The 22,747-nt window shown below is 38.6% G+C and overlaps 1 pseudogene; it reads right to left on the bottom strand.

Annotated features, from left to right (window-relative positions):
* Positions 1 to 19,666: 19,666 nt before the first annotated feature.
* Positions 19,667 to 22,145, bottom strand: LOC124982874 (spermatid perinuclear RNA-binding protein-like; annotated as a pseudogene).
* Positions 22,146 to 22,747: the final 602 nt, after the last annotated feature.

Raw genomic sequence — 22,747 nt, 5'->3', positions numbered from 1 at the left:
GTTCAATCCCCAGTACGCAAAAAAAAAAAAAAAAAAAAAAAAAAAAAAAGACAGTCACTGTAAGTTTTCTCTATGAAGCACAATGATTACCATAAGGTTTGGTATATAACCTTTTCCAAGTTAAAGTTTTCTCTATTTCTAGTTTCTTAAGAGTTAAATAAATTATAGCTAACGAACCTTACCAAAAGCATTTAGAGCACAGATTGAGATAATGACATTTCTCTGTTAGCCTATTAGTGTGAATTGTGGTGGTAGATATTCAGATATTAAATTTCCCTTGTATTCCTGAGATTAAACCCTACATGATTCTGTGTATTGTTTTCTTAATATAATGAAAAATCAGTTAACTAATATTTTATTTAGGATTGTTGTGCTTGCATTCATGAATGAAATGGAACTATATTTTCTTTTTCTGTTCTTTATCTGGTTTTGAAATCAAGATTATATTGCAGTTTCTTAAAATGAGACTGAAAGATGTTTTTCTCCCCTACTTTCTGGAATAACCCTGAATAATAAGGGAAATAGCCCCTTTTCTTTAAGTCTGGTTGAATTCATCTGTATAGCCATCAATGTTTATATTTTTGGAGGGGAATAGTCTTTAACTCTTTCTATTTCTTTAATATTCTCAGTCTAATAAATTGTCTATTTTTGTTCCAAAGTGTATTTATCCATTTATATAAGTCTTAAAAAGTGTATATATATATATATATATATATATATATATATATATATATATATATATATTGGAGATTCAACCCAGGGATGCTCTACCACTAAGCCAGATTTGCAGCCCTTTTTATTTATTTTTATTATTATTTTTTTTTAATTTTGAGACAGGGTCTCACTAAGTTGTTGAGGCTGTCCTCAAACTTGCAAATCTCCTGCCTCAGCCTCCCCAGTAGCTGGGATTACAGTTGTGTACCACCATGGCTGGCCTATGTTTTCAATTTTTAAGTCTTTTTTCTTTTTTTCTCTCCAGTGTTGGGGATCAAACCCAGGGCTTTGTGCATACTAAGTAAGGGCTCCACCACTCAGCTATACCTCTGCCCCTTGGTTTTCAATTTTTAGAAAATCATTCTTTTAATAATGTGTCTTATTATGTTTAAAATTTGTTTTACTTTATATTTATTTATCTTCATTTTATTATTTCTTGATCAGTTTTGATAAATTTCTGTTTTATTGATCTTTCCCTCAATTTTTTTTTTTTTGCTTATGTGGAGAGGAGGAGAAAGTCTCATACCTGGGCTTTCAACCCCCAAGAATTCTTTCTTTTTTTTAAAAAATTTTTTGTAATTGTAGAATAATAACATGTGTTTATTTTATTTTATTTTATTTTAAATGCAGTACTCAGGATCAAACCCAGTGCCTCACACATGCTAGGCAAGCCACTGAGCTACAGCCTCAGCCCCCAATGAATTCTTTCTATTTCTGTCAGCAACTCAATTAAATTCTAGTCTTCTTTTTACGCAAATTTTTTGGAGAGTTGGGAGTTGTGTCTCAGGAACGTTCCCTATCTTTTATTAAATCTTGAATACGGTGCCCACCAGCACCTTGCTGTCCTCTTTTCAGGATATTGGAACACTGTCTCTTAATAAACGAACCATTTGGGAGTTAACTGAAAATTTAAGGCAAAAGAAGAGTATCACTTAATATTCTGTTACATAAATATATCTAATAGTAAAATTTTAATTATATAATAAATATGCATTCATTCACATCTTGATTATTTCTATTCCATGGATATCCTTCCAGTTAGTGTGTTCCATTCATCTCATTTTTTGTACTGTGGCAGAATAGAAGTAACAGTAAGTTAATTAGAGATAGATGTTTAGGTTGCTGCCCCCCCTTTTTTTTCAATAATAATACAATCCATATTTGTGTAAATCTTTCTTTTTTCAATATGTGTAACAATGGATTTTGAAAGATGGAGTTTGTGGCTCAAAAGGTAAGCACACTTAAAAAAAACATTGATAAACGTTGCCAAATCACCATCCAAAATGTATAACAGTTTTTTGTTTTAGTTCCTTTGATCTTTTATTTAACCATGGTATGAAAATAAAATTGAATGAAAAAAACAAAACAAAACAAAATAAAACCAACCCAAGTACTTTGCTGTGATTTTCATTCTGCCCTGATTGGAAATAGAGGATTCAATGAGAGAAACTTCTGACAACTGTGCTCCTTTTTCAGTTTGTTAGGCAGAACTCTTCTGGAAAGAGATTCCAAAAGTAAAAAACCAGAAACACAAACAACAGTCATAAGATTAAAGGCAACTCTGATGTGCAACTTGCAGTTCCTAGAGGTAGCTGAGTTGCCGGGAGTCTGTGGAACTCTAATTAGCATCAGGGCAAAGAATAAGAAATCATTCAAGGTGCAGGATGTGGGCAAAGGTATTTGCCAGACACTTGAACCCTTCAGTGAAAAATACAATGGGAAAGTGAAAGGAGAGTGACTCTCGATCCCTTTCTAACACTATGGTCAGAGAAATGAATGTTCTCAGTGATGCCAGTAATGAGAACCCTGTGATCTGGAGGTAGGTGAACCCTTTTCTTCCCAAGATTCATCTACTTACCTTAAGCAAACAACTATCTTTTAAATATATTTTTGTATGCAATTTGCTAAGATTTTGTTGAGAATTTTTGTGTTGATGTTCATTAAGGATTTTGGTCTGAAATTTTCTTTCCTCGATGTGTCTCTGTCTGGTTTAGGTATGGGGGTGATATTGGCTTCATAGAATGAGTTTGGGAGGGTTCCCTCCTCTTTTATTTCATGGAATACTTTGAGGAGTATTGGAGTGAGCTCTTCTTTAAAGGTTTTGTAGAACTCGGCTGAGAACCCATCTTGTCCTGGGCTTTTCTTTGTTGGTAGGCTTTTGATGACTTCTTCTATTTCTTACTTGAAATTGATCTATTTAAATTGTGTATGTCCTCCTGGTTCAGTTTAGGTAATTCATATGTCTCTAGAAACCTATTGATGTCTTAGAGATTTCCTATTTTGTTGGAGTATATATTTTCAAAATAGCTTCTAATTATGTTTTGTATTTCAGTCGTGTCTGTTGTGATATTTCCTTGTTCATTCTGAATTTTAGTAATTTGGGTTTTCTCTCTCCTTCTCTTTGTTAGTGTGGCTAAGGGTTTATCAATTTTGTTTATTTTTTCAAAGAACCAACTATTTATTTTGTCAATTTTTCAAATAACCCAATCAACAAATGGGCTAAGGAAATGAACAGACACTTCACAGAAGATCTACAAGTAATCAACAGATACATGAAAAAATGTTCAACATCTCTAGTAATAAGAGAAATGCAAATCAAAATTACCCTAAGATTCCATCTCACCCCAATTAGAATGGTGATTATCAAGAATACTAGCAACAATAGGTGTTGGAGAGGATGTGGGGAGAAAGGTACACTCATACATTGCTGGTGGGGCTGCATATTAGTGCAGCCACTCTCGAAAGCAGTGTGGAGATTCCTTAGAAAACTTGGAATGGAACCACCATTTGACTCTGCTATCCCACTCCTTGCCCTATACCCAAAGGACTTAAAATCAGCATATTACAGAGATACAGCCACATCAATGTTCATAGCTGCTTAATTCACAATAGCCAGATTGTGGAACCAACCTAGATGCCCTTCAGTGGATGAATGGATAAAGAAACTGTGGTATATATATATATACAATGGAATATTCTCAGTCATAAAAAATAATAAATCATGGCATTTGCAGGCAAATGGATGAAATTGGAGAATATCATGCTAAGTGAGATAAGCCAATCTCAAAAAACTAAAGGATGAATGATCTTGCTGATAAGTGGATGATGACACATAATGGGGGGTGGGGGGGCAAGAATGGAGGAAGGAAGGACTGCATAGAGGGATAAGAGGGGTGGGAGGGGTGGGGGGAGAAAAAAAAGAAAACAACTTATCAGCGGGGTGTGGTGGCGCATGCCTGTAATCCCAGTGGCTCGGGAGGCTGAGGCAGAAGGATTCATCACAAGTTCAAAGCCAACCTCAACAATTTGCAAGTCTCTGAGCAAAGTAGTGAGACCCTGTGTCAAAATAGAGAAAAGGTCCAGGGATGTGGTTCTGTGGTTAGGCACCCCGAGGTTCAATCTCAAATCAGGCAAACAGATACTTTTCCTGATTCCTGGTCTGTGCCATATTTATGTCCCAGTTTCTTCAGAGTCAGTCTTGGTCTTTAAAAGGTTGACTAGATCATTGAATTTGTGATAAAACATAATGAAACACTACTTAGAATGGATCCGTTTGATTGACTTGTTGGAGGGTAGGGACTGAATATTAGTGCAGAGACCTTAGAAAGTCTAAATTTGCACTAATATAGTAGCTATTAGTAATATGTGGCTATTGTGCACTTGAAATGTGCCCAGGACCTACTGAAAAGAGAATTTCAAATTTAATTGAATTTATTTTAAATTTAAATATTAGAATTAATGCCAGTTATTGGGAAACTTTTATGTGTGTTTGAAATAAGTTGTTCTCACACAGGGTTGATATTTTTCTCCAGTCAAATTTTAGTTCATTGTCAGTTAAATAATTACATAGTTAATGGTGCTGAACAGTCTGAGAACGGTCAAAATCTAAACTATAATTATTGAAATTATATTAAGGACCACAAGATGTCACTGTGTGCTCAAAAGTATTTTAGACAAACCAAAAGCACTCAAGAACAAAGAGGGGGGCTGGGGAGATAGCTCAGTTGGTAGAGTGCTTGCCTTGCAAGCACAAGGCCCTGGGTTCAATCCCCAGCACTGCAAAAAAAAAAAAAAAAAAAAAAAAAAGAGGGAAAAAACTAATTAAGGTAAATTCAATAAGTGTAACTCCAGACTTGAGAGCATTCTCTCAAATAACTCACCCATTCTTCCAGACTGGCAACTGTGCCACAGATGTTCAGCACAGCCACTTACAGATGACTCAGGAACCAAAGCAGAGAACCTAATAAAGCCTCAGGCTCGCACAGAAAATGTGGGTGCTTGGTTCGAGGACCTTGAAGGGATCAGAGGGGGACCCTCCCTTGGTTCTAGTTGTCTCAAAGAAATTTAGGAAAGTTCAGAATTCTTTCTTATTATCAGTTTATTATAAAAGATACAATCCACAAGCAGCCAAATATGAGGTGTAGGGCGAGGTGCGGGAAGGGTGCACTGAGCTTCACTTCACTCTCCCTTCCCTCCAAGCTGTTCACCAATTTAGACGCTTTCTCAATCACACTGTTCTAGAGCTTTTAAACCTCTCCAGCCCTTCCCAGAGATGGAAATTCTCACCCTCTAAACACAGATTGGGTCTTTCTTGTGACCACCTTTCATCTTGAACCTGTTGAGGGACCCATTTTTTTTTTTTTTTTTTTTTGGCATCTTAATATTTTTAAGCCTTCAATGAAGATTTATTAAGACACTAAGAACTATTTATGGACATTATAAGGGCTGCACAATATATCATCATATGATTATAGTTAATACCATTGAGGGACCCATTCTTGAGTTGCTGCATTAGTATAAACTCAGGCGTGGTGGACATGTTACCACAAGGGAGTTCAATGATGTGTCTCCAGAGGTGGGGGAGACCTCTGCTCTGAACTTCTGGGCTCATGACACATCGCAGAAAAGAATTTAAGGTTGCATCAGGTTTTAGCAGAGAGGAGGAGCTTAATTAGAAAGTAAAAGTTGAAGATACGTGTTTTCAGGGCAGAATCTGGCCTTTCTTCAGGGTCAGAAGCACTTTTGGGGTCTTGAACTCTTCTTTTAAAGTGAACTTTGTGAGGAGCCATCATGGGAAGGTATGTGGAGATGACATCACCTGGTGATCACAAGGTGGTTTATGGTGGCCTGGCTGTTCTCAGAATCTTTGACGATGTTGTTGCCGAAAGCTTGGTCCTTGTTTCCAGTGCTAATCCAATAATGAGGACACGGCTTTGAGAAAAAGGAAAAGGTTTATTGCTTTGCTAGCAAAGGAAAAACACAGGGGACTCCTGTCCCAAAGGGTGTGATTCTGCACATCAGCAGGAACAGGGGGCTTTTAAAGAGGTGATTCAGAGAAAATGAGATTAGAGAGTAGAGATCAGGAAGAAGATGAGGGAAAAGAAGATCAGGGAGGAGAGAGGGAAAAGAAGATCAGAAAGGAGATCAGGGAAAAGGTTAGGGAATAGCAGATCAGGGAGAAGAAGGCTGGGAGAAAGAAAAAAAAATGTAAGTTTCAAAGCCCCAAGGGATATAGTCAAAGCATCAAGTGAACACTTGTTACATTGTCTCTGTTAGATAATAGATAATGTTTGGAATGTATCCTCATTTATAGGTTCCTTAAAGTATTGTATCTCCCTTTGCTCAATCTATTCTGAAAATATGCGTTAGTGCATTGCACAGAGCAATTTTCATAAACAAGTGAACTTACAGTAACTTTGAGATTATGATTGGAGGTTTGTAGTTTTCCCAGATATTTAGGAGTGACAGCCCTGGGGAAAAACTGACTTGGGGAGTGACAGGCCTGGGAGGAAACCTGGCTTGGGGAAAAAGGAGTGAAGAACTTCAGCACAGGGCTTCCAGATTAAATTTAAAATCTTATTTTCCTTCTTTGGTGTCTGTATCTCTTTTATTTCTTCTATTCTATCACAGTATATTGTTAATGAAATAATTGTTAATATTGAAATAATTGTTAATATTGTTAATGAAATAAAGTAATAAAAGATGTTCCTGTCACTTGGGAATGACAAAGGTTTTAGGAGCTCTGTGCCAGGAACTGGGAAAATAGATTTTCTTACTATATCACAATAGCTAAGCAGATATAACCCATTCCATACATATTTTCATGATAAGAAATAACTAGTCCTTAGGTACATATTGCTACATATTCATCCTAGATCCACCTGGTAATTGGGACAGCTATCTGTACTTGCTAATTGACTTTATCCGAAGGGAAAGCAAACTTTTCACACTATTATGATAGGAACTAGTTTTGCAACTTGGAATGAGGCTCCCACTGAGTCAGGCTTCCTTCAACCCACAAAACTAGGAGAGAGGGCACCATCTTCCTTGGTGGTTCCCTTTTAAAAGACATAGATCCCAGGTCCTGGAGAAAGACATTATGGGCACTTAAAACTTGCAAGAGGATGCTTTGACTTCTAAATAGATTTACATACATTTTCATTTACAAGTTTTTAAAACTGTAAATGTTCTAAGAAAAGGAAGGAGGAAGAAGTCTCTTTCCTTATTTTCGGCATGGAAAATTAGCCTCTTGTTTTTAATTTATATTTTCTCTTTTACCATCCAGATGTTCCGCTTGCTGAAAAGACTATCCTTTCTCCATGGAGTTGCCTTTTCACCTGTCAAAACCATTTGTGTTTGTGTGGATTTTTTTCTAGGCTCTGTTCAGTTTCACCGACCTCTTGTCTTTTTTTTTTTTTTCCTGATCCATCACTGTCTTGATTACTATGTGTAGATGTGTAGTAAGTCTCGAACTGGGTATTTTGAGTTCTCTGATTTCATTCTTTTTTTTCAGATCTGTTTTGACTATTCTAGCACATTTACCTTTCCATATGCACCAGTTTCCTCAGGCTAAGGTTTTGAATCTCGTTCCCTGATTTCAGTGGGATTGCATTATACCCTTAGGGTATAGGATTTGATAATTTAAACTGCAGATTAATCCTTTTGTTCCTTAGGGAAAATAGAGGAGCCAAATCTGGGAGAATTTGGCAGAACTGCTGTTGTCCTACACCCACTAGCATCATGGGGAGAGCTTTCTGTGGTTCCTCTTTCCTCCCTCCTGGGAGATCAAGGTAGGGTTCCTGGGGGAAAACACTGTAAGAAGGTGGGACACCTCCAAGACTATGGCCCTTTGGAGCTTTCCAGAAATCTCTGGAGACTCCAGAAATTTCTCAAAGGTTTTAGTTTATGTGACATGCAGCAATTTATGTCCTAGATAAACAAATGCTCAGGTTCTGTGCCTCTCTGAAGGTTCCTGCCTCTCTCCTGATTGATTGACTTTTTTTTTTTTTTTTTTTGGTACTGGGTGTTCAATCCAGAGGCACTTTACCACTGACTTTACCACTGAGCTATATGTCCTTTGCCCTTTTTATTTCTTATTTTTATTTTAAGAGAGGGTCTCACTAAGTTGCTGAGGGTTGTCCTTGATCTTAAATCCTCCTGTCTCAGTCTCCTGACTCTCTGGGATTACAGGCATGTTATGCCCAGCCTCCAGATTGATTTCTATATTGCCATCTGCTCTATGGCCCCAGTTCTCTGAGGGTCTAAGAAAAGTTGTTGATTTTCAGTTTGACCAGGCTTTTGCTTGTTGTAAGAGTGAGAGTGATCTTTCTAGCCCTCTACATTTCTAAGCTAACACTGAAAATCTGAGTTTTTAAGATGGCAACTCTTGGTTTTGGAATGTCTTTTGTTATATTCGAAACTCACTAAGTACCCTCACTCCTATCCCCCACCCCCCAGTAGTTGTTTAGGTCCATATCTATCTCCTTGAATGGTTTTAATGGGTTGCTCTGGTTATTCTATTTGGTGGTTCTCTTTTTCATTGTTTGTTTGTACTAGCATTTTGGCTTGCTCATTGTGCCTAAGGACTGGCTATTTGAGTTCCTTCAGTGGTAACAGTCACCTGAGAGAAGGGCATCCCTGCCCCTTGTGTGCCTGTAGTGTGGCAGTAGGTGAGTTGCCAGGCCCACTTCAGGCAGCAACTCTGCACGCTGGTCCCCTCATGCCAGCCCATGCTCAAGACAAGGGAAACTTAGCTCTGTTTTAGTACTTTCTCAGATGCTTGGGAATTAGAGATATATTTTCATATTTCATATTTTCAGTCTTTCAGATACATATGCATCACCTGAATGCTAATGTTCCCAGGAAAATCTGTGTTCAGTTCTCGGTGCTGGAGCAGGTGTGGAGCTTGGGTCCATGGAGAGTGGTTTGGGTCCTGGAGTGCTGGTACAGAACCTAGGTTCATGGGAGCTGGCCTGGGACTTGAGGCTTGGGGACCAACTTGGAACCTGGGTCTATAAGGTTGTTTCTGGACCTGGGCTTCTGGATTCTGACCCAGTGCTAGGGCCTATTGAGCTGCACCTGGATGCTAGGTCCTCTGAAATAGGCTTGGGCCCTCGATTTGCCAGATTGTGGGTCTGCAGGAATCAGCTTGGTAATTGGCAGGCCTGGACCTGTGTCTGTAGGTGCTTGTTTGCTGCATGAGACCAGGATTACTGACTGGTGCTGGGGTGGGCCTGAAGCCAGGGGTTGTGTGGTTGGTCTGGATCTGGTATGGTCTGAGCCTGGGATCTACCTGGGGTCTGAGTCCTTGGGGCTGGCTTGGAGTCTGGGACTGCTGGGATTGCCTACTGTAGGAATAGATCTGAAGTCTTGGGCTGCAGAGAGCTACCTGGTGCTGGAGTAGTCTGCATCCTCAGTCAGCAGGGCCTAATCTGAACTTGGGGTCTTTGGGTGCTGGTCTGAGGCTGGGGAAAGCCTGGAAGCTGGATCTATCTGTGTGTGCTGCCTGGGGTCTGGAGCTGCTAAGGCAAGTGTGGTGATGGGTGTGGCCTGGATCCTGGTCACTGGGGCTGCCTTGACTGTGGGGCAGGCCTGGAGCCTCTAGGTAGGTCTGGAGTCTGAGTCTGGGACATGGACTGGCATTAGGCAGACCTGGAGGCTGGGTCTGTAAGTGCTGATCTGATGATTAGAGGTAAAGGGGCTAGCCTGGCACTGGGGCAGGCCTGAAGCGTAGGGCCTTGGAGGACAGCCCAATACTGGGGGCAGTTGGAGCCTGGGGCTGCTGGGTTTGACTAGATTCTGGGTTTAGGGGGCTGTCCTGGTGCTGATGCAGGCCTAGAGGCTAGGACCTTGGGTACCAGCCTAATAATTGTTTTCTTTTCTTTTTTTTTTTTTTTTTGATACCAGAGATTGAACCCACTGAGCCACATCCACAGCCCTTTTTGTATTTTTTTATTTAGAGACAGGACCTCACTAAATTGCTGAGGCTGACTTTGAATTCGTGATCCTCCTGCCTCGATCTTCTGAGCTGCTGGAATTATAGGTAGGTGTCACTGCACCTGGCTCCCTTGTTTTCAATGGTATTTTATGCTGTGTGATTTAAGCAGTTAAAGTTCATGGTTGTTATATCTTCTTTGGCTTGTAGACATCATTGTGGATTATAGATTTCAAAATTTGAAATTGTTATTAGTTCAACCAGCAAATATTGTTGAGCATGTACTACATGCACGTTAGACCCTTTACCTATTTTTTTCCTTTAAATTCAATTCTGACTGACAACTTCTTTCTGTTTGAATGCATTTTCTATTTCAGATCTTAATACAATTAAAAAAAAACTTTCAACATTTATGAGTCACTTTGTTTGAAGTCTCCATTTTGTATGTAGCATATAGTATCTTTTTTGATCCAATCTTAATGTCTTTTTCTTTTAACTGGTGCAGTTGTTTCTGCTATTGGATTTAATAAACTTATTGTCTTTTTCTGTGATTTTTTTATTATATAGCAATTTATTTGTGAACAGTGTTTACGGCTCTATATATCTTTCAGAAATTTAATTTTACATAAACTGACACTTCTTTTTTTAATTTGTTCTAATAAGTTCTACATGACAGCGGAATGCATTTCAACTCATTGTACACAAATGGAGCACAGCTTTTCATTTCTCCAGTTGTACATGATGCAGAGTAACACCGTTCATGCAATCATACACATACATAGCGTCATGATGTTCATCTCATTCCACCATTGTTCCTACCCTCACACCCCTCCCCTCCCCTCCCCTCCCTTCCCCTCCCCTTCCCTCCCCTTCCCTCCCCTACTAATCTCTGCCCAATCCAAAGTTCCTCCATTCTTCCCTACTCACTCCCCACAAATTATGGATCAGCATCCGCATATCAGAGAAAACATTCGGCTTTTGGTTTTATGGGATTGTCTTATTTTGCTTAGCATGATATTCTCCAACTTCAAATTTACCTGCAAATGCCATAACTCAATCTTCTTTAAGGCTGGATAACAGTCCATTGTGTATATATACCACATTTTCTTTATTCATTCATTTGTTGAAGGGCATCTAACTTGGTTCCATAGTTTGGCTATGGTGAATTGAGCTGCTATAAACACTAATGTGGCTGTGTTACTGTAGTATGCTGATTTTAAGTCCTTTGAGTATAAATTGAGGAGTGGGATAGCTGGGTCAAATGGTGGTTCTATTCCAAGTTTTCTGAGGAATCTGCATACTGCTTTCCATAGTGGTTGCACCAATTTGCAGTCCTACCAGCAATGTATGAATGTACCCTTTTCTCCACATCCTTGCTAACACATATTGTTACTTGTATTTTTGATAATTGTCATTCTGATTGGAGTGAGATGAAATATGAGAGTAGTTTTGATTTGCATTTCTCTAATTGTAAGAGATGTTGAACATTTTTTCATATATTTGTTGATAGATCTTATTTCTTCTGTGATGTGTCTGCTCAGTTCCTTAGTCCATTCATTGACTGAGTTTTTTTTGTGTGTGTGTTAAGTTTTTTTGAGTTCTTTATATATACTGGAGATTAGTGGTAAAGATTTTCTTTCATTCTGTAGACTTTCTCTTCACGTTATTGATTGTTTCCTTTGCTGAGAACAAGCTTTTTAGTCTGAATTCATTCCATTTGTTGATTCTTGATTTTATTTCTTGTGCTTTGGGAGTCTTGTTAAAGAAGTTTGGTCCTAAGCCGACCTGATGAAGATTTAGGCCTACTTTTTCTTCTATTAGGTTCAGGTTCTCTGGTCTAATTCCTAGGTCCCTGATCAACTTTGAGTTGAGTTTTGTGCAGGGGGAAAGATAGGGATTTAATTTTACTTTCCTACATATGGATTTCCAGTTTTCCCAGCACCATTTTTGAAGATGCTATCTTTTCTCCAATGAATGTTCTTGGTCCCTTTGTCTAGTATGGGATAACTGTATTCATGTGGGTTTGTCTCTGTGTCTTCTATTCTGTACCATTGGTCTACATGTCTATTTTGGTGCCAATGCTATGTTGTTTTTGTTACTATTGCTCTGTAATATAGTTTAATAGTAGTATTGTGATGCCTCTTGCTTCATTCACCTTGCTAAGGATTGCTTTGGCTATTCTGGATCTCATTCTTCCAAATGAATTTCATGATTGCTTTTTCTAGTTCTATGAAGAATGACATTGGAATTTTAATAGGAATTGCATTAAATCTGTATAACACTTTTGGTAGTATGGCCATTTTGACAATATTAATTCTGCCTATCCAAGAACATGGGAGATCTTTCCATCTTCTAAGGCCTTCTTCAATTTCTTTCTTTAGTGTTCTGTAGTTTTCATTGTAGAGGTCTTTCACCTCTTTTGTTAGATTGATTGCCAAATATTTTATTTTAGTTTTTGTTGAGGGATTGTAGATGGGGTAATTTCTCTAATTTCTCTTGCAGTGGATTCACCACTGATGTATAGAAATGCATTTGATTTTATGGGTTTTGATTTTATATTGTGCTACTTTGCTGAATCCATTTATTAGCTCTAGAAATTTTCTGGTGGAATTTTTTGGATCTTAAATATAGAATCATATCATAGGCAAATAGTGATAGTTTGAGTTCTTCTATTCCTATTCATAGCTCTTTAATTTCTTTCTACTGTCTAATTGCTCTGGCTAGAGTTTCAAGGACAATGTTGAATAGAAGTGGTGAAAGAGGCATCCCTGCCTTATTCCAGTTTTTAGAGGGAATGCTTTCAATTTTTTTCCATTTTGCATGATGTTGGCCTTGGTTTTGGCATTGATAGCTTTCACAATGTTGAGGTATGTGTCTACTATCCCTAGTTTTTTTCGTGTTTTGAACATGAAGGGGTGCTGTATTTTGTCAAATGCTTTTTCTGCATCTATTGAAATGATCATATGATTCTATTGATGTGATGAATTATGTTTATTGGTTTCTGTATGTTGAACCAACTTTACCTGGGATTAATCCCACTTGATCATGATGCACTATCTTTTAATACATTTTTAATGCAATTTGTAGAATTTTTTCATCTGTGTTCATCAGGGATATTGGTCTGAAGTTTTCTTTCTTTATGTGTCTTTGGTTTTGGTATCAGGGTAATACTGACTTCATAGAATGAGTTTGGAAGGGTTCCCTCCTTTTCTAGTTCATAGACTAATTTGAGGAGTGTTGGTGTTCTTCTTTGAAGGTCATGAAGAACTTGGCTAGGAATCTGTCTGGTTCTGGGCTTTCCTTTGTTGGTAGGCTTTTGATGGTATCTTCTATGTCATTGCTTGAAATTGATCTGTTTAAATCATGTATGTCCTCCTGATTCAGCTTTTGGGGAGATCATATTTCTGTAGAAATTTTTCAATGTATTCAAGATTTTCTTATTTTGTTGGAGTATAAAATTTCAAAATAGTTTCTAATTATCTTTTTTATTTCAGTAGTATCCATTGTGATATTTCCTATTCATCACAAATTTTAGTAATTTGAGTTTTCTCTCTCTTTTTCTTTGTTAGTGTGGCTAAGGGTTTATCAATTTTATTTATTTTTTCAAAGAATCAAGTTTTCATTTTGTCAGTTTTTGAATTTTTTTGTTTAAATTTCACTGATTTCAGCTCTGATTTTAATTATTTCCTGTCTTCTACTGTTTTTTGTGTTGATTTGTTCTTCTTTTTCTAGGACTTTGAGATGTAATATAAGGTCATTTTTGTTGACTTTTCATTCTTTTAATGAATGGAGTCAATTCAATGAATTTTCATCTTAGTACTGCCTTCTTAGTGTCCTGGAGATTTTGATATGTTGTATTAGTATTCTCATTTACCTCTAAGATTTTGTTTTATTTCTTCCCTGGTTTCTTCTGCTATGCATTAGTCATTCAGTGGCGTATTATTTAGTCTCCAGGTGCTGGACTAGCTTCTATTTTTTATTTTATTGTTGATTTCTAGTTTCATCTGTTATGATCTGATAGAATGCAGGGTAGTATTTTAATTTTTTTGTAATTGCTGAGAGTTGCTTTGTGGCATAAACTATGGTCTATAAAGAAGGATCCATGTGCTCCTGAGAAGAAAGTGTATTTGCTTGTTAATGGATGGAATATTCTATATATGTCCATTAAGTCTATATCATTGATTGTATCATTTAATTCTATAGTTTCTTTGTTTAGTTTTTGTTTGGAAGATCTATCCAGTGGTGAAAGGGGTGTGTTAAAGTCACTCAGTTTTATTGTGTTGTGGTCTATTTGATTCTTGAAATTGAGAAAGGTTTGTTTGTTGTACATAGATGCTCCATTGTTTTGAGCATATATATTTACGATTGTTATGTCTTGTTGCTGTGTGATTCCCTTAAGCAGTATGAAATGCCCTTTTAATCCCTTTTGACTAATTTTGACTTGAAGTCTACTTTATCTGATATGAGGATAGAAACCCATGCTTGTTTACACAGTTCAGATGATTGATAATATTTTTTCCCAACCTTTTACCTTCAGTCTGTAGAGGTCTTTTCCTAGGAGATAAGTCTCTTGAAGACAGCATATTGTTGGGTGTTTTTTAAAAATTCATCTGCCTGCCTAATTTTTTATTGATGAGTTTAGGTCATTAACATTCAGGGTTATAATTGAAATATGATTTATATTCCTGGTCATTTTGGTTTATTTTTGTTTTTGACTTGACTTGGTTTTTGCTTTCATTGGCTTTTCCTTTAGTGTAGTTCCTTTAGTTTCCTTTAGTGTAGTGTAGTTCCTTCCTTTGCTGTTTTTAAAAATTTCCTCCTCATGGAATATTTTCTGAGAATGTTCTGTAGTGCAGGCTTTCTTTTTTCTTTTTTGGTGCTGGGGGATTTGAACCCAGGGTTTCATGCATGCCAGACAAGCACTTTACCACTGAGCCACGTCCTCAGCCCTGTAGTGCAGGCTATCTAGTTGTAAATTCTTTTAACTTTTGTTTACCATGGAAGGTTTTTAATTTATCTTCAAATCTGAAACTCATATTTGCTGGGTGTAAGATTCTTGGTTGGCATCCATTTTCTTTCAGAGCTAGGTATATGTTGTTCCAGGGCCTCCTAGGGTTGAGAAATCTGCTGAGATATGAATTAGTTTCCCCCTGTATAAAATCTGATACTTTCCTCTTATGGCCGTTAAAATCCTAATGCTGTATCTAGGCATTGTAATTATAATGTGCCTTGGTGTGGTCTATTGTAATTTGGTACATTTGGTGTCCTGTGAACCTCTTGTATTTGATTTTCCATTTCATTGTTTAGGTTTGGGAGATTTTCTGATATTATTTCATTGAAAAGGTTGTGCATTCCTTTGGTTTGTATCTGTGTGCCTTCTTTTATTCTGATAAATCTTAAATTTGATCTTTTCACATTATCCCATAGTTCTTGGAGTTTCTGTTCATGGTTTCTTACCACTTTCACTGTGTGATCAACTTTATTTTCAAGATGATATATTTGTCTTTGTTGTCTGAAGTTCTGTCTTCTAAGTGATCTAGTCTGTTGGTGATGATATGGTTTATTGTTCCCTTCATTTCAAGGATTTCTGGTTTTTTAAAATTTCTTTATTGAATTGATATTTTGGTATCTGTATTTGTTCTCTTACATCGTCCTTTACTTCCCAGATCAGTTGAACTGTGTTCATTCTGAACACCTTTTCTGACATTTGTTCTGTGCTGTCAATGGATTCTATTATTGTAGCATCGTGGTTTGTTTGGGTCACTTTCTTCCCTTATTTTTTTCATGTTGTTCCTGTGTCTTCCCCTCTAGCAGTGCAAATCCACGGTTTTACAGTTTCTACCCTATAGTTTATACTGTACCTGCAGATTTCCAATACTCCACCTTTAAGGGGTAGGTCAATATTAACCAATGCAAACAATATGCAGCATTAAACCAAATAGCTCCTATTAAGATGTTTAGTTTTGTGGCAATAAACAGAAATGAAGTGTTCAATTATTGTCTACAATATAAACAACAGGTTTGAAAAAGGGTCTACAATTTCTAATGGTAGACAAAGAGAGAATGAGAGTGGCGTAGGATGTGATATTTATGAAGTGGGGGGGTAGAAAATAGAAGTATTAGATTATAGGAAGAGTGAAAGAGGAATCAATAGAAGTTGGTTGTTAGCAGGAGAAAAGAGATAAGAAGACTGGAAACAGATAAGTGAGAGGAAAATAATGGAAAAAGAGTAAAAAAAAATTAAAAAATTAAATAAAATAAGAAAAAAGCAAAAAATTAAAAATAAAAGAAAAATATAAAAATAAAAGAATATACAATGAAACTGTAATATACTCTTCAGACATCCCATCTTCAATAGCCCAATGCATGAAAAGTACTTGGTTTCAAAAGTGGTGGAGATGTGAGAGCAGTAAAAGAAAAGAAAAGAAACATTTGAAAGGAAAATCGAACAGTTGTATCTGTTGGAGTTCAATATATTCTCTGCTTCCCTTCTCATCTGATGGGTGAGGTTGTCTGGAGTTTGCCAGTTTCTCCACCTTTAGGAAGGTGAGGGTTACTAGGGTGGGAGGGTTAGTCTTGGAGGCGAAACTCCTGGAGGTGGAGCGTAGGAATTGCCAGTCTCTGTTGGAAGATTACACCCCAGGAATCTCCTCTGGGGTCCACTTGTGTGATGTAGGAGCCTAATGTTAGCCCCTTATGTTGCTTGTGGATCCCACAGTTCCTGGCTTCTAATTTAGTCTCTGAACTATATCTCTCCTGCACCCACCCTTTTGACTCCCCAATCAGGCACCTCTCTATCCAGAGGTCCTGAGGGCTGAGCACCAGGACCTGTGTGCCTGTTATGGAGAGATCAGGTATTGGGCAGATCAGGACCAGGTGGTGAGAGCTGCAGGCTGGCCATGTATCTGCAAGCACTGGGCCACGTTGGCAGCTAGGGAGGGGTTGGGAGACAGAGGATTGGGGAGCTGAGGGCCCTGTTGATTGCAAAATCAGTGGGATCAGGGGATTGGTAGATGCTGGATTGGGGAGGGAGTTGGAGACTGGGCTGGTGTTGGGTCCCAGCAAGTGCCAACCTGAGATGGCCCTGGAAACCTAGTGGGTGCTGGACTGATTGACTAGGGAAACTGAGAGCAAGATGCTGTCATACCCCTTCCAATCTACCAACTCTATGCAAGGCTCTCTCCTGCCTCTGCAGCAAGATGGTGGCTATTAGTACCCCTAGCAGGGAGACCTTGGCTGTTACCAAGCCTGCAGGGACCCTGATGATGATCTTCCAGGCCCTGGCTGGTGTCCCTAGATGGAAGTAGCCACATCCCTACATAGTGGCAGTGGTAGTGGCAAACCTGTAGGTTCCTTGATGTTGGGCTTCCAGGCCCTGACTGGTGTTCTAAGATGGAAGCTGCTGGAACTCAAGATGCTGATGGTAGTGTTAAGAGGTGCAACTTAAGAACAGACCAATCACCACTGAGAAGTTCAAATTTGAGAGTCTTTATTAAACTGGCCAGCTGTCTCACACAATGCCCCAAAAAATGGCTATTGGGAGAACAGCCCCAACCATTGGGTTGTAGGGGTTCTTATACCACAAATCACATCAATCATAAGTATCTGTTGCTATGATTCAAAATTATAAACTAACATCATGAGATCATCAATAGAGGGGGAAGTGGGTCAAAATGACCGTTACCTAGGTACAAACTAAAGAATGGTTACTAACATCCACACAATCACTGTTCACATGGTACATTGTTTAGGAGCAATAGGAATCAAAAGAGAGCAATTTTTCTTTACATAGGAATTATCATTCTGTATTGTTAAACATGTCACACTAAGTAACTGAGGATGGGTACAGAGGCGGGGTGTTCCCATGGGAGAAGCTTATTTCCTACATAACATGGAGTCTCAGAGCAAAATGGAGTCTGTTTAGTCATTTCCCTTATAGTCTGGCCTATAATATTCTCATGGAGTCAGATCTGTCAGTCCATCACGGTGGTAGCAGAGGTAACCCAAGATAATGGCAGAGGTGTCCCAAGATGGAGGCTACCTCTTTCAGAAATGTGGCAGCGAGGGCAGGCTTTTCGGTGATGGTGAGTGGCACATTCAGAGATGCAGCACTGTGGCGGGTGGCGCTGTGGTGGGCGTCTATCTCCAGACCCTGCCCAGTGTCCTAAGGTGGAGGTTACCACTTCAAGGTGGCTATGGTGATGGCTGTGGTGTCCCAAGATGGAGGCAGCTGCATTGGGAAATGAGGCAGCTGCTGGCAGGTAGCTCAGTGATGGTGGGCACCCCCGTTGGAGGATGGGGAGCCAGCAGCACGGTTGCATGGTAGCTCTGTGTTGTTCGGTAGCTCTGCCAATTGATCCTTTCTTAAAACTTAAACTTTGGTTTGCATTTCTCTAATTGCTAGAGATGCTGAATATTTTTTCATTTATTTGTTTATCGATTGTATTTCTTCTTCTGTAAAGTGTCTGCTCAGTAACTTAGCTCATTTATTGATTGGGTTATTTGTTTTTTTGTGTGTGTGTTAAGTTTTTTGAATTCTTTATATATCCTGGAGATTAGTGCTCTATCTGAGGTGTGTGTGGTAAAGATTTTCCTCCATTCTGTAGGCTCTGTCTTCATGTTATTGATTGTTTCCTTTGCTGAGATCAAGCTTTTTCATTTGAATCCATCCCATTGATTGACTCTTGATTTTATTTCTTGTGCTTTGGGAGTCTTGTTAAGGAAGCCGAATCCTAAACCAACATGATGAAGATTTGGGCCTACTTTTTCTTCTATTAGGTGCAGGTACTCTGGTCTAATTCCTAGATCCCTGATCTACTTTGAGTTGAGTTTTGTGCAGGGTGAGAAATAGAGATTTAATTTCATTTTGCTGCATATGACTTTCCAGTTTTCCCAGCACCATTTGTTGATTTTCTCCAACATATGTTTTTGGTCCCTTTGTCTAGTATGAGATAACTGTACTTTGTGGGTTTGTCTCCTAGATGCCCTCCAATAGATGAAAGGGTAAAGAAACTGTAGTATATATACACAATGAAATATTACTAAGCCTTAAAGGAGAATAAAATTTTGGCATTTGCAGGTAAATGGATAGAGTTGTGGAATATCATGCTATGCAAAATAAGTCAATTCCAGAAAACCAAAGGCTAAATGTTTTCTCTGATATGTGGATGCTGACCCGTAATGGGGGTGGGGCAAGGGAAGAATGGAGAAATTTTGGATTGGGCAGAGGGGAGTGAGGGAAGGGAGGGGCTATGGGAGTGGGAAAGATGGTGGAATGAGGTTGACATCATTACTCTAGGTACATGTATGATAGCATGAATGGTGCGATCTACATCACGTAAAACCAGAGAAATGAAAAGTTGTGCTCCATTCGCATACAATGAATTGAAATGCTTTCTGCTGTCCTGTATAAATAATTAAAACAAATAAAAAAGAAATCAATAAACAATGATTTTCCTCAAAATGAAAACTTAAACTGCTAGATATTTATTTCTCTAGAACAGAAGGGCTGGTATACATTATTTTTCAGAAGTGAAGTGCTATTTCATAGAACTGTTTTCTTTTTTGTTTGTTTTCAAATTTTAGAGAACTAAATTGGCACTTGTTAAAAAAGTAGAAAAGATGGTTTCTACATTTACAAATCATTTTGGTCATGTATGTGATCAAAGAAAGAATAAAAATTTTTTTCTCTAATGTACTGTACTGTATTGTTCAATAAAAAAGATCTTCTGTCATTTGCTAAATGATAGGTGGGAATTTCATAATGGATAATGGAGCCATTTTCTTGGGCATGTCACAGGCAGGGGCAGCTGTGCTGTAACCCTATGGTGTCCCATAACCTGGGGTCGTGCAGCCAGGAGCCACTGCAGCCCCAAGGCAACTCCTTGGGGTCCCAAGTTCCTCTTCCTCTACCCCCAACTCTTTGAATACTGTGGACATGGCTGCATTTACAACATCCTTTGCCTGATGAATAATCTTTTTCTTTATTATTTGCCACACTGACTCAAAAGAACAACTTTTCCAGGGCAGCTAAAGTGGCATTTGCCTTTGCCTCATTCTTATTTGAACATGTGCCTCTGAATTTCTGTACATCTACTTCTGCCTCCACCACAAAGCACTTGTCATGGCTTCCACTGGTCTCTGAGGGGAGCAAATATTTGAGACCTCTTCTTTTTTCATAGAACTCCATTGTAGGATTTTTGTCACTTGCGGGAGGACAGAGCCTTGAGTTCTTACCTCTAAGGTACTGGGCATTTCAGTTGTAGAATTTCCAGTACTATGCTTGAGTTTGAAGTCACTTTCATTATCTGACTTTTCAATGGAACCCATATATTCAACACCTTTATCAAATACTGTTGGGTATCCCATTGCCTACAATACCTTCACTGCTATCTATTTATTTATTTTTATTTTTTGGTGCTGGGGATTGAACCCAGGGACTTGCGCTTGCGAGACAAGTGCTCTACCAACTGAGCTATCTCCCCAGCCCCACCTTCACTGCTATCTGAAGTATGGCTGTGTTCTTGAATGGTCCTGAGGCTTCATGTGTTGTGCCATCCACATCTACAGTCATTGCGAAGACTGGGGCACAAACAGGGCCAGAATGAGATAGGAGCTTATGCTGAAGCCCAGGCCTGATCTGATTTAGCTTCATTAGTGCATTCATAGGTCTACTGCTTTATAACCTAGATTTTCCTTAAGTTTTGTTTCATCTTATTATTGGGATCCTTATCATCCTTTAATCCATCTTCAAATGGCTTTTTAGAGTTGAAGACCTAGTACCCTCTAGAAGTAACTTCTGAAAAGGCTCATTTCCAGCAATTTAAAATCTGGCCAGAAGCTGATAGTCTGAGTGCATGCTGTGCACTGTGGGTTTTGTTTTCTTTTGTTGGATGGTCATGTAGCTGAGAGCATCTGCTGGGTCTCACAAGGATCATGAAGACCAGATCCCCCAGAAAGTAGATGCCAAACATGCTATTATTTGTCTCAAGACCTCCCTGAGGTAGAAGTTTTGGGATGTCAAGATGGTGGAGGCAAGATACAAGAAAATTGCTGGCTGAGTACAAGACAGGACATCATGTCCCTATTTATGATAGATCCTATTATCATGACAACTTCTGCCACTGAGGGCTTATTACCCAAGGCAATTATGCCACAGGTTCTGTATTCAAATTAGGTGAAAATAAGGTAACCAGTAGGAACAAATGGGTCAAGGTCTTCAATCAGATCCTTGTGGAAAGCAGACCCAGGCACAGCTTAGAATATAAAACAAGGCTCACCCAGATATCCGGGTCTTAGCCACTCCCTTGCTGAGTCCACACCTCTCTATGAAGTGTCACTTTCATTTTCACTTCCAGTACCTCTATGCTCTGCCTGTTACTTCTGCATGTTTTGCTCAATTCTTTGTTCAGGATGCCAAGTTCCTGGATGTCACCTGGATACCCCACCAGTATCATCCCCAGCACTCAAAAGTCTGTTTCAAATACAGTTGAATTTTCACATGTAAGTTCTAGGGGCCATCATCTTAATGGTGCCCAGGTAGGGACTTTGTTGTACAAATCATGCCGGATGTGGAGGAAAACCACACGTGACTTGAATTCATTTGTTCTTGCCTGAACCATTTGGCACGTGGAAGAAACATGAAGGCATTAAGGCATTTCTTCCAGTAAGTCCATAGGATATTTCATTCCAGCATTTTTTCCATCCCACTTTCCCAACTTATTCTTAAGTAGACAGGGGGAAATTATCTCTTTCAAAGCCCAGACTCTTTTGTGTTCCGAATTATAATAGCTACCTCATTTACATGTTGTTCCATGTGATATTTCTTTTCTGTGAGTTTCTGAATCTGAGTAGAAAGGTTATTTTTGTATAACAGGGTCTCTGTGGGTTTGGCTTTACATCTTAAAACCAGCTTCAAGTCCATATCATCCTTGCAAGCTTTTGCAATCAGCCAATCCTCCTCATACCCCACAATGTTGGAATACCTTGACCCTTGGAATAGTTTTCTTTGGCCTATCTTTCATCACTTTTATCTCACCTGTTTTTGTTTCTTATTTGTTTCATTCAGGCAATCTGAGACATGTTGAAGAGCACATTTAACAGTGTAACAGTGGACACTGTGTTTTTGAACAGTTTCAAGTCCCTATAGAGTTGGAGAGATTGTTGTGTTCCACTATAACATGGGATCATTTTTGGCAAAAGATTGAATAGATCTCATAGTTTTCTCTAGTACTTTTGTTTCTTTTCCCTACCCTTTATTTTCTTTCTCCTTGCCTTCATTAGCCACTATTTTGTGTGACAGTACTTTCTTATAAGCTTGAGTCCCCTGACAACTCAGGGTAAGATACTGGTAATGTTTGAAGACTTGTTCTCTAGAATACACCCACTCAAGTCCTGGCTCCTACTCCCCTGTCAACACCATCTGGTGCCCTGGTGCCTCTGATTGGCAGTCCAGCAGTACTGACTGCTGCCCTGATTGATGTCATAATTTTTAAGCTTTATTTTTACCGTTTTTGTGCTTTCTTGGTGCTATTTTGTTTCCTATCTTTTGTTTGTGGCAAAAGAACCATGCTATCCTTAAACTTTTTAAGAGTATTAGATGACAGATGATAATACACAATATATACTGAGGAAACAAGATGGAACCCCGAAATTCTATACCTTGGCACATTTTCATTCGGATGTAGAGTCAAAATATATTCTTAGATATGCAAGTTCTAGGAATATGTCATAGTGATCATTTTCCAAAAGAAATCTAAATAAGTACATATTTAAAAAAATAAAATCGGAATATAGAACTCATTAAAAATGGTGGACACA

Source organism: Sciurus carolinensis, chromosome 4 (genome assembly GCF_902686445.1).
Source record: "Sciurus carolinensis chromosome 4, mSciCar1.2, whole genome shotgun sequence".
In the NCBI taxonomy this organism is placed as follows: domain Eukaryota; kingdom Metazoa; phylum Chordata; class Mammalia; order Rodentia; family Sciuridae; genus Sciurus; species Sciurus carolinensis.
This window is presented reverse-complemented; position numbering and strand designations above follow the sequence as displayed.